Source organism: Bombina bombina, chromosome 5, assembly GCF_027579735.1.
Source record: "Bombina bombina isolate aBomBom1 chromosome 5, aBomBom1.pri, whole genome shotgun sequence".
NCBI classification, from domain to species: domain Eukaryota; kingdom Metazoa; phylum Chordata; class Amphibia; order Anura; family Bombinatoridae; genus Bombina; species Bombina bombina.
This window is the reverse complement of record NC_069503.1, coordinates 652036681-652050539: the sequence shown is the minus strand read 5'-3', so window position 1 is coordinate 652050539 and position 13859 is coordinate 652036681.

Here is a 13859-nt window from a genome sequence, read left to right as displayed (position 1 = left end):
AGATATTGCATTTGTGTGAGAACATTTGTTACATTTCCATGGCAACATCTTAAAGTATTATGTTTAGATGCTTTAAGTCACGGCGAGATCGCCATTTCCAATGGCATCGTTTGTTTTTTTCGTTTATATGAAATTCAACACAAGTTTTGTGCGCTGTGTATGATCCACATTGATATGTTTGCACTTTTTGATCACTTTAATTTTTATTTCTGGTGTTTAATGCCAAAAAGCTCTATTTTGGTTTCATTTGAAGTTCCAGTAGTGTCTGGCAAACTGAAGATGCTTTAATTTGTTATTGAATGACAGTATAGGCTTTTTTCTTGAAACCCTTCTAAACAAATTGTGGTGATGTAGGTGACGTCAGATTGTAGTTTTGAGACTTTCTGACCCCTAAATGCAACTTACTTCTGCAATTCTCCAGGTGACATCCTTGCAGATATTTTGGCCTCTCGAACCATCCTCTTCACAGTGCATTGAGACAACATATACATAGATCCTCTTCCAGGTTGATTCATAACATTTCCAGTTGACTGGATCTTATTAATTATTTCCCTGAATGGTGGAAATGGGCATTTTCATTTTTGTGGGGTATTTTCTTATAGCCACTTCTCATTTTGTGAAGCTCAACAACCTTTTTCACACATCACAGCTATATTCCATTGTCATACCCATTGTGATAAATGACTAAGGGGATTTGGCCCATGTGATATTTACCAAGGGTATATATATATATATATATATATATATATATATATATATATATTTTTTTTTTTTTATTTTTTTTTTTTTCTAAACACACACACACATATATATATATATATATAGATAGATAGATAGATAGATAGATAGATAGATAGATAGATACACACACATATATATATATATATATATATATATATATATATATATATATAACACACAGAGAAAACCCAGCACTCACTTACAAGCTCTCAGCTAAGATTTAAAAGCAAAAATGGAAAGGTTAGTCACCGCATCTAGCCAAATGGGACAAGCTCAGGTACCACGTCAAGGTCCTTTCCAATACCTGAGACCCTAAAACAGCCACACAATTTTTGCTTTTAAATCTTAGCTGAGAGCTTGTAAGTGAGTGCTGGGTTTTCTCTGTGTGTTGTATTAATTTGTTTTGTAATTTTCCCTATGGTTCTTGCACCCAGACCTGTCTGGGGTTAACTGCTTGTGGCTCTGGGGACAGCACAGCTTCCTGTGAGTGCCAGTGGCACCCAGGGCTGAGCATGTTGCAGGGTCATGGGATGTGTACCCGGTCCGGTATGAGAGTGCAGTTCCCTTCCGTGTTTTGTATATATATATATATAAACACACATATACTAGACCTTTCAGTCAAACACCTTCTCATATTCCTTTTAACCTTTATAATTATTTTTATATTTACTGTATATGAATATTTTTTATCAGATAGTGTATATCTTTATTCTAATGTACTTATGTTCTGCTTGTTGCAAATGTTTTAACTCCTTACACTTTACGCTAGGGACACTCAAATAAAAAAAAAAAAACTTTTATGAGTCATAAAGTCAGTTTCAAAACACTTTCCAATTTACTCCCATTACGAAATTTTGCACAGTCTGTGATATCCACAATTTCTTTGGAATAAGATTCCACTGAGCATTTGCACAAGCTCACAGGGTATATGTATGCTAGGCTGTGATTGGCTGATGTCTGTCACATGATACAGTGGGCCGTAAAATAGAAAATAAAATTGACAGAAAAAAAAAATCTACTGCTTTTTTGGAATTCAGAGTATGTATTATTGCATTTTCTTTTTTTTAATACACTTGTTAATTATGCAACTCTACTACATTTAGTGGTCCTTTAAAGTACTACCAAACACAGTAGAATGCATAATAACAAGACAATGTAAAAGAACCTTGTTTGAGTTTCAAATGAGTAGTAGATTTCTTTCTAACAAATTTTAAAGTTAGTTCTATTTTCTCTCACATGCTCAGTAGGTGCTGGTGCCTTAGAAAGTGTGCATATAAAAATATTGTACTGATTTAAGTAATGGAAGTGAATTGGAAGGTTGTTTAAAATTGTCTGAATCATTAAGTATAATAAAGCTAAAATGAGAAGTGCTAGAGCTATAACCTTATAATAGTTATTATAATCTCTCCCATGACAGTTTGCACAGAAACACGGGCCCTTAAGGTCCATCCGGAGCTTGATAAATGGGCCCTAAAGACTTCAAAATGAACACTTGTAAACAACGGGAAACAATTTTTTAATTATACTTTACTATTTTTTTAGATATATTTTTTATTTTTTCCAGTTCTTAGCAGTCACTATTTTAATAATAATTTTAAATATATATATATATATATATATATATATATATATATATATATATATATATATATATATCGCATTAACATCGTTTGGAAAAATGACTAACAGCAGCTGCCTTGAGTAAAGTATCTCAAGATATTAACACATTCTTCCAACATTATCAAAAGTGTATTCAAGGTATAGCTGTAACATTTTATTATCTTTTATACCATACTCAACTTCAATATAGATCAAATGCTTCTACAAATCTAGCTACTGCCCAATCAGAAACACAATGCCAATCATTTCAAAAGTAATGAAAAAGAATGAATAAAAGTTAGGAGTAACACAACAGTCTTACAACTAGGGATGGGCGAATGTGTTTATATCCGAATTCGAATCTTAGAATGAATGTTATTGTAGAAATTCGATTTACAAAATAGAATGTTGATAAGAACGAATATTCTTAAAAATTCCATTTTCGAATGTTGTTTACAGTTTTCGAATGACACTTTCGAATTCTACATTCGAATGTCACATTCAAATTTGAATATTACATTTATAAAACACAATTGTAGACTAGAAACACTATTTCAAATGTCATATTCAAATTAAATATCACATTCGAATCGAATGTCACATTCGAATTCGAATGTTACATTTATAAAACACAGTATTAGACTAGAAATACTATTTCAAATTTGAATGTCACATTCGAATCAAATATCACATTAAAATCGAATATCACATTTAAAACACAGTATTAGACTAGAAATATTATTTCAAATTCGAATGTGACATTCAAATTCAAATGTAGCATTCGAATTTGAATATTTCATTTATTAAACACAGTTGTAGACTAGAAATACTATTTCAAATTTGAATGTCATATTCAAATTGAAAATCACATTTAAAAGACAGTATTAGACTAGAAATATTATTTCAATTTCAAATGTGAAATTCAAATTCGAATGTCACATTCAAATTTGAATATTACATTTCAAAATTGAATGAATACATAGCTAAACATTCTATTATTCGAACAAATATTTTCGAAAAAACGAAAATTCGAAATCAGAATGTTAGAATGTTATATAAACATTCAAAATTTGATTCAAATGAACGAATGTATCAAAATTAGTTTGAAATTTTGAATTTTTGAAACATTCGCCCATCCCTACTTACAACATTTTTTTTCCATCAAAAGTTTTTATGACCATTTTTCTAATTTTATAGACTTAGTCAAAGTATATTGACACATATTAGATAATTGTATATTATATCTACATATTCATGCACATAATGCATCAGCAAACAGTGTTTCAGCTGAAACAGGGGATTATGAGTAACCAGTGGTGGCTCTAGACTTTGTGAGGCCTTAGGTGAAATAAATAAAGAATGTAATAATAAGATTTAAGGGTTGGTCTATACCAAAATGTATTGTTTAAAAAGATAGATTTTGCTTTTTTTACACATTCCCCTGTTTAGCATAACCAACACTGTTATATTAAAACATTTTTTACCTGTGTGATTTTCACATTGATGAGCACAATGGGCTCTATGTACGAAGCAGCGAAAGTTGCTCCGGAGCCTTTGCGGGGCAGGTTTGCATATGCGAGCCTGCTTCCCGCAATGTAAGAAGCAGCGGTCATTAAACCGCTGCTTCCTACACCCTACGTCACCTCTTAGGTGGCGAAGCAAAATCACTGAGAGCACGCTCGCTCTCTGTGATTGACAGCCCCTTCAGTCGCGTGATTGGTCGCGCGATTGAAGGGGCGGGCATTACACACTCCGATGAGTGTGTAATGATACATATGGGCAAGCGGATCAACAGATATAAACATATATAAAACACACAGAGAAAACCCAGCACTCACTTACAAGCTCTCAGCTAAGATTTAAAAGCAAAAATGGAAAGGTTAGTCACCGCATCTAGCCAAATGGGACAAGCTCAGGTACCACGTCAAGGTCCTTTCCAATACCTGAGACCCTAAAACAGCCACACAATTTTTGCTTTTAAATCTTAGCTGAGAGCTTGTAAGTGAGTGCTGGGTTTTCTCTGTGTGTTGTATTAATTTGTTTTGTAATTTTCCCTATGGTTCTTGCACCCAGACCTGTCTGGGGTTAACTGCTTGTGGCTCTGGGGACAGCACAGCTTCCTGTGAGTGCCAGTGGCACCCAGGGCTGAGCATGTTGCAGGGTCATGGGATGTGTACCCGGTCCGGTATGAGAGTGCAGTTCCCTTCCGTGTTTTTTATATATATATATATATATATATATATATATATAAACACACATATACTAGACCTTTCAGTCAAACACCTTCTCATATTCCTTTTAACCTTTATAATTATTTTTATATTTACTGTATATGAATATTTTTTTTCAGATAGTGTATATCTTTATTCTAATGTACTTATGTTCTGCTTGTTGCAAATGTTTTAACTCCTTACACTTTACGCTAGGGACACTCAAATAAAAAAAAAAAAAACTTTTATGAGTCATAAAGTCAGTTTCAAAACACTTTCCAATTTACTTCCATTACGAAATTTTGTACAGTCTGTGATATCCACAATTTCTTTGGAATAAGATTCCACTGAGCATTTGCACAAGCTCACAGGGTATATGTATACTAGGCTGTGATTGGCTGATGTCTGTCACATGATACAGTGGGCCGTAAAATAGAAAATAAAATTGACAGAAAAAAAAATCTACTGCTTTTTTGGAATTCAGAGTATGTATTATTGCATTTTCTTTTTTTTAATACACTTGTTTATTATGCAACTCTACTACATTTAGTGGTCCTTTAAAGTACTACCAAACACAGTAGAATGCATAATAACAAGACAATGTAAAAGAACCTTGTTTGAGTTTCAAATGAGTAGTAGATTTCTTTCTAACAAATTTTAAAGTTAGTTCTATTTTCCCTCACATGCTCAGTAGGCGATGGTGCCTTAGAAAGTGTGCATATAAAAATATTGTGCTGATTTAAGTAATGGAAGTGAATTGGAAGGTTGTTTAAAATTGTCTGAATCATTAAGTATAATAAAGCTAAAATGAGAAGTGCTAGAGCTATAAACCTTATAATAGTTATTATAATCTCTCCCATGACAGTTTGCACAGAAACACGGGCCCTTAAGGTCCATCCGGAGCTTGATAAATGGGCCCTAAAGACTTCAAAATGAACACTTGTAAACAACGGGAAACAATTTTTTAATTATACTTTACTATTTTTTTAGATATATTTTTTATTTTTTCCAGTTCTTAGCAGTCACTATTTTAATAATAATTTTAAATATATATATATATATATATATATATATATATATATATATATATATCGCATTAACATTGTTTGGAAAAATGACTAACAGCAGCTGCCTTGAGTAAAGTATCTCAAGATATTAACACATTCTTCCAACATTATCAAAAGTGTATTCAAGGTATAGCTGTAACATTTTATTATCTTTTATACCATACTCAACTTCAATATAGATCAAATGCTTCTACAAATCTAGCTACTGCCCAATCAGAAACACAATGCCAATCATTTCAAAAGTAATGAAAAAGAATGAATAAAAGTTAGGAGTAACACAACAGTCTTACAACTAGGGATGGGCGAATGTGTTTATATCCGAATTCGAATCTTAGAATGAATGTTATTGTAGAAATTCGATTTACAAAATAGAATGTTGATAAGAACGAATATTCTTAAAAATTCCATTTTCGAATGTTGTTTACAGTTTTCGAATGACACATTCAAATTTGAATATTACATTTATAAAACACAATTGTAGACTAGAAACACTTTTTCAAATGTCATATTCAAATTAAATATCACATTCGAATCGAATGTCACATTCAAATTCGAATGTTACATTTATAAAACACAGTATTAGACTAGAAATACTATTTCAAATTTGAATGTCACATTCGAATCAAATATCACATTAAAATCGAATATCACGTTTAAAACACAGTATTAGACTAGAAATATTATTTCAAATTCGAATGTGACATTCAAATTCAAATGTAGCATTCGAATTTGAATATTTCATTTATTAAACACAGTTGTAGACTAGAAATACTATTTCAAATTCGAATGTCATATTCAAATTGAAAATCACATTTAAAAGACAGTATTAGACTAGAAATATTATTTCAATTTCAAATGTGAAATTCAAATTCGAATGTCACATTCAAATTTGAATATTACATTTCAAAATTGAATGAATACATAGCTAAACATTCTATTATTCGAACAAATATTTTCGAAAAAACAAAATTCGAAAATAGAATGTTAGAATGTTATATAAACATTCAAAATTTGATTCAAACGAACAAATGTATCAAAATTAGTTTGAAATTTTGAATTTTTGAAACATTCGCCCATCCCTACTTACAACATTTTTTTTCCATCAAAAGTTTTTTATGACCATTTTTCTAATTTTATAGACTTGTTGTCTTAACAAAGTATAGTGACACATATTAGATAATTGTATATTATATCTACATATTCATGCACATAATGCATCAGCAAACAGTGTTTCAGCTGAAACAGGGGATTATGGGTAACCAGTGGTGGCTCTAGACTTTGTGAGGCCTTAGGTGAAATAAATAAAGAATGTAATAATAAGATTTAAGGGTTGGTCTATACCAAAATGTATTGTTTAAAAAGATAGATTTTGCTTTTTTTACACATTCCCCTGTTTAGCATAACCAACACTGTTATATTAAAACATTTTTTACCTGTGTGATTTTCACATTGATGAGCACAATGGGCTCTATGTACGAAGCAGCGAAAGTTGCTCCGGAGCCTTTGCGGGGCAGGTTCGCATATGCGAGCCTGCTTCCCGCAATGTAAGAAGCAGCGGTCATTAAACCGCTGCTTCCTACACCCTACGCCACCTCTTAGGTGGCGAAGCAAAATCACAGAGAGCACGCTCGCTCTCTGTGATTGACAGCCCCTTCAGTCGCGTGATTGGTTGCACGATTGAAGGGGCGGGCATTACACACTCCGATGAGTGTGTAATGATACATATGGGCAAGCGGATCAACAGATCTGCTGCCCGTGTGTAGCGGAGGCGGGCGGACAGCTTCGCGAGTTAAGAAGCTGTCCACCCGCCGTTTCGTACATGGTGCCCAATGTTCTCTATAGCACACAAGAACTGGAGCTGCGCCACCGTTTCCATACCATATGTCTATACACAGCCAAAATGAGAAGCTGAGGTTATCTGTGACTATTACCCCCAGGGGAAATAATTTTTGTAACACTAATTATAACCTTTTTGTTTTTTTGTTACATAACTGTGAAAAACTGTCAAAATGCACTGAGTTGGGCTTCAGCAGGCTTAGAAATTAGCATATGAGCATAGCTAGGTTTAGCTTTCAACAAAGAATGCCCAGCGAAAAAAGCAAATTTGAAGATAAAAGAATATTGGAAAGTTATTATATCCCCAATCTGAATAATTAAAGTTACATTTTGACTAGACTGTCCCTTAAAAGCAATTATATCCTCAAGAAGGAAATAATAAAAGGTATTAATGTCACCTTATATAGGAGTTTATAATACTCCTTAAAATTGATCTGACACCTCTGCATATATATACACACACACACTATTTTTTTCTCCAGAAAGATGTTAATTATATATGCAATGTTTTCCTACACCAAAATTTTGTATTCTTTTGTTAGAAAATAAAGCATACTTTGCATCATTGCATGTACTGTATAGATGTTACAGGTGGTGTTACAGCTGACCAACAGATCACAAGACTTGTGTGATTTCCCCTTTACCTCTCAGGCATGGGCTGAGGTTAATAGAAGTAAACATGTATTTAGCACAAGTATATCATGAATCACAACAGTGGCCTTAAAGGGACATTATACACTCATGTTTTCTTTGCATAAATGTTTTGTAGATTATCTATTTATATAGCCCATAAAGGTTTTTTTTTTGTTTTTGTTTTTTAAATGTATAATTTTGCTTTTTTTTTAAATAACATTGCTCTGCTTATTTTTAAATAACATTGCTCTGATTTTCAGACTCCTAACCAAGCCCCAAAGTTTTAGGAGAATACCATCAGATACCTACTCCAGCTTGCTCTTGTTTGTGTAAAGGGTCTTTTCATATGCAAAAGAAGGGGGAGGGGAGGGGGAGGGTTTTATTTTCCACTTGCAGTGGGCTTTCAACCACCTTTTCAACATAGCTAAACTGAGAGCTTCTAAGTAAGTTTTTAAACCATTTTATACTGGATTTTTATATCAGTATCTGTGCATCTTATTCTTTATAGTAGTGCCTATTACATGCAGTTATATGAAAATTGGTTTATACTGTCCCTTTAATTATAAAAGTAATTCTGCATAGTAATTATAATAATAAAAATAAATGGATACAGGCAGGACCAACCAGGTAATGCAAATTATATTATATATATATATATATATATATATATATATATATATATATATATATATATTTATATTATTTAAATGGGTAGAGGCAGGCATTGTGAGGCAGGACCAACCAAGTAATGAATATAATATATATATATATATGTCACATTTTGTAAATATTCTATTATATATTTTCATGTGACACAACTTAAGAAATGACACTTTGCTACAATGTAAAGTAGTGAGTGTACAACCTGTATAACAGTGTAAATTTGATGTCCCCTAAAAATAAATCAACACACAGCCTATTATGTCTAAACCATTGGCAACAAAAGTGAGTACACCCCTAAATAGAAATTTCCAAATTGGGCCCAATTAGCCATTTTCCCTCCCCGGTGTCATGTGACTCATTAGTGTGGGGAGCAGGTGTGTTAAATTTGGAGTTATCGCACTTATACTCTCTCATACTGGTCACTGGAAGTTTAACATGGCACCTCATGGTAAAGAACTCTCTGAGAATCTGTAAAAAAGAATTGTTGCTCTACATAAACATGGCATAGGCTATAAGGAGATTGCCAAGACCCTGAAACTGAGCTGCAGTACGGTGGGCAAGACCATACAGCAATTTCACATGACAGGTTCCACTCTAAAGAAGTTGAGTGCAGGTGCTCAGCGTCACCTCTGGAGGTTGTCTTTGGGAAATATACGTATGAGTGCTGCCAGAATTGCTGCAGAGGTTGAAGGGGTGGAAGGTCAGCCTGTCAGTGCTCAGACCATACGCCGCACACTGAATCAAATTGGTCTGCATGGCTGTCATCCCAGAAGGAAGTTTTTTCTAAATATGATGCACAAGAAAGCCTACAAACAGTTTGCTGAAGACAAGCAGATTAAGGACATGGATTACTGGAACCATGCCCTGTGGTCTAATGAGACCAAGATAAACTTATTTGGTTCAGATGGTGTCAAGTGTGTTGTGGCAAACAGGTGAGGAGTACAAAGACAAGTGTGTCTTGCCTACAGTCAAGCATGGTGGTGGGAGTGTAATGGTCTGGGCCTGCATGAGTGCTGCCGGCACTGGGGAGCTACAATTCATTGAGGGAACCATGAATGCCAACATGTACTGTGACATACTGAAGCGGAGACTGGGACACAGAGCAGTAGTCAAACATGATAAAGACCCCAAACACACCTCTAAGACGACCACTGCCTTGCTAAAGAAGCTGAGGGTAAAGGTGATGTACTGGCCTAGCATGTCTCCAGACCTAAATCCTATTGAGCATCTGCGGGGCATCCTCAAATGGAAGGTGGGGAAGTACAAGGTCTCTAACATCCACAAGCACCATGATGTTGTCATGGAGGAGAGGAAGAGGACTCCAGTGGCAACCTTTGAAGCTCTGTGATTTCCATGCCCAAGGGGGTTAAGACAGTGCTGGAAAATAATGGTGGTGAAGCAAAATATTGACACTTTGGGCCCAATTTGGAAATTTCCACATAGGGGTGTACTCACTTTTGTTACCAACGGTTTAGACATCAAATGGCTGTGTGTTGAGTTATTTTGAGGGGACATCACATTTATACTATTTAGGCTGTACACTCACTACTTTACTTTGTAGCAAAGTGTCATTTCTTCAGTGTTGTCACATGAAAAGATATAATAAAATATTTTCAAAAATATGAGGGGTGTATTCCCTTTTGTGAGATACTGTGTGTGTATATATATATATATATATATATATATATATATACCCTCACTCAAAAAAATCTTTCCAAAACCCCTATCCTGGCACTCAGACAACCACCCAACCTAAAACAGAAACTGGTCCACAGAAAGCTACCCCTTGATAAAAAAAAAACTAGCACCACCACTGCTGCGCATACAATACACGCTGCTGTGGAATAAGGGAAAAACTCACAGTGGTGCTGATGCGCAACTCTGCACGCACAAGTGGGGAGGTGTGGAGGTGTAAGATGGCGCTGCAGCACAGAACAGTGTCCCACTGAACTGGCTGGCTCAACAACTAATCGATAACCAACTAATCGATAATTGAAATTGTTGAAAATGATTTTCATTATCGATTTTATCAATTAGTTGTTGCAGCCCTAGTCGGCTGCGAGGCCCCAGCAAGTGCGAGGCCTAAGGCAGCCGCCTATATTGCCTTATTAGAGAGCTGCCTCTGTGGGTAACAATATACAAATGTCACACTACCACACCTTTTTTGCTGCTTGTATCCATATTAAACATGGATTTCCTCATGCCAGTGCAGTGCTGCTGTGTTATTTTGTTTTTGTTTGGTTTTTATCTTATTAGACTTCTTTTCCATAATATAGATTTGTTACTTGCAGCATAGTGGAGATGCTACAGTGCATCCAAACCATTTCCAAAATATTGTGTAGAAAAAGACGAGTTAAAAAACATTCCATTGAAAGTAAAGCGACACTAGATTACTGGGAGAAACAAAATCAAAACAACAGATCTTAACCCGCCAAAAAAATCTTACACATCAAGATATAACAACAGTTCTTTCTTATTTCCATAAGAGCAAAAGGAAAGAAACATATTTTGAAGTCATATGTCTCCCCCCATATATTTAGCTAAACATACCAGTAGCAATAGGGTTAACATTTAAGAATTCTGTGTTATCTAGCCTTGACTTTCAAGAGTACACAAACAGCTCCACTGTGCTTAACTTATATGCAGAGATAAGATGTACTTAGTAATGGTTCTCAAAGAATTTAGTTTTTATTCTAATAGTTATTCTAATGGTTTGAAAATTGCATATTTTGTTACTACCCCTCATGTTCATTAAAGGGATAGTCTAGTCAAAATTAAACTTTCATGATTCAGATAGGGCATGCAATTTTAAACAACTTTCCAATTTACTTCTATTATCTAATTTGCTCAATTCTTTAGATATCCTTTGTTAAAGAAATAGCAATTCACATGTGTGAACCAATCACACAAGGCCTCTATGTGCAGCAACCAATCAGCAGCTACTTAGCATATCTAGATATGCTTTTCAGCAAGTGATATCAAGAAAATAAAGCAAATTAGATAATAGAAGTAAATTAGAAATTGTTTAAAATGACATGCTCTTTCTAAATCACGAAAGAAAAAAATTGGGTTTCATGCCCCTTTAAATTCTGTCATATTATTAAAAAGACCTATAAACTCAAAAGTCTAATGGACTTTATCCAAGGATTTGTGTTGAATCTAGCTCCAGTGGTTTTGCATGTCAAGCAAGTTATTACTTGTTCATCGTGAATAGTGATCTACTTTTGACTGAACTCGTCATTAGAGTACCAAGGATAAGTATTGGTAGTATCCTGGGCATTTATTTTACTTCTCTCACAAAACAAAAGAATGTAATAGTTATGGTTACTTGATAAAATAATTGTAGATTTTTAACAAGAAAATAAAGTATGATTGGTTTTATTTTTTTATTTCGTAGGAATCCGTCTTTTACATATTTCAGCTTATTTGCACATTGCTAGAACTGAAATTCACTTATACTGTTATTGAAGAGAAAATAGCTGGTTTGAAATTTTAAAAATTCACAGTGTTAAAATGTCAGGGAACATTTATAACATTGTAGAGCTCGAGTCATCAAACAAACAAAAAGTTTATTTTCTTTTTCCTGCTTTTATCATAATAATTGTGTTAAAATCATTATAATAGGTATTGATTTTCAGGGACACGAAACACCTTGTATTTGCAAGACTTTTTGTAGTTTTCTAATAAATTAACATACCAGTCATGTGTGCAAACTTTATGAGTACATTGCCACCTAATATTCTGCAGTTATTTCTGAATAGCCAAACTCCTCCACTACTTGGCTCATTTGGAGTAGCTGTTTGACACTTGTTACTGGAGTAAACATAGCAATCATTGCATTTTCAGTTACATTTCAGGATGAGAGATTAATAAAGAAATGTAAAGTGTTCCATGTCCTTTTAAGAGTGTTTATGTAATAGAAGAGGTACATTTTAACATTTTTTTTAAAAAAAATCTGTATGAATGTTTGATACAATTTCAGTGGATTTTTTTGACCCCCTACTTAGGGACTACGTTATCCAAAATTAAAGACACATACTCAACTTGTTGGGGTAAAAAAGGCCGCAGCTTGTTTATTAACGATCTCTTAACATGTAGGTAAACAAAACACATAAACTACCTAATATAACTTAACTGTAAAACCCTCACGGGGCTTGCCATGTGCCCCAATGTCTCTCCATTCCACAGGTCCCCTCCGGAACCGAAATACACCTCCCCTGCCTGGCAGGAGGTACCCCAGCAAGTTCCACCACCACTGAAGGCAAGCCCCACCGCCAAGCTGCGACATGAAATGTTCACCTCCACACCGTAGATCCAGGGAGGGAGGGAGGGAGCTTCTTTCACCGCCAGGTCCGGACAGAAGATGAGCGCACTTCCTGCTCACCGTCCTTAAGGACTCCCCTGAGGACCCACCCCCCTTAATCCCCAATTGGTTCCTAACTTGCCCTGCTCTGGGGTCAAATGCCCTTTCAAAATAGGCATTTCTCCAGGGTGGGCTTTAACCTTTTTTTTTGCACTTTTCTTAATTCCATACTATTTTTATTTTTTCATCCAAATTGCTATTATTATTTTTTTCTCTTTTTTTTCAAGTTTTGAAAGTAAGTATTTGCACACTAAAAATATATTTTTAAAAGCTGCTTTTCCAAAAGAGAATAACCATTTTCACTATAATATCAAATTACAATGTGTGCATGAAAATGTTTTATAACACTATGCTCACACGAGTTTGCAAACTTAAAATGGACACATTTGATTTGCTATGTCTGTTGCCATGCGAAGCATCGTGAAATTGTTAATACATCACTTTTTTTACACTCATTTTACATATCCATATATAAATGATATATTCAGCCTTTACACCTTTGAATGTATCTAATCTAATCTATCAATTATCTATCTATTGATCTATCTATCTATCCATCTATTGATCTATCTATCTATCGATATATCAAAGGGTGTTGCAGATATTATATGTATATTGAATTAAATATCCCTCTTTCAATTTCTAGCAGTCTTTTCATATGCAGAGGAAGGGGGAGGGGTGTCTGCTATTTCCCACTTTCAGTGGGTGTTCCAGCTATTCTTTTTAACAGTGCTAAACTGGGAGCCT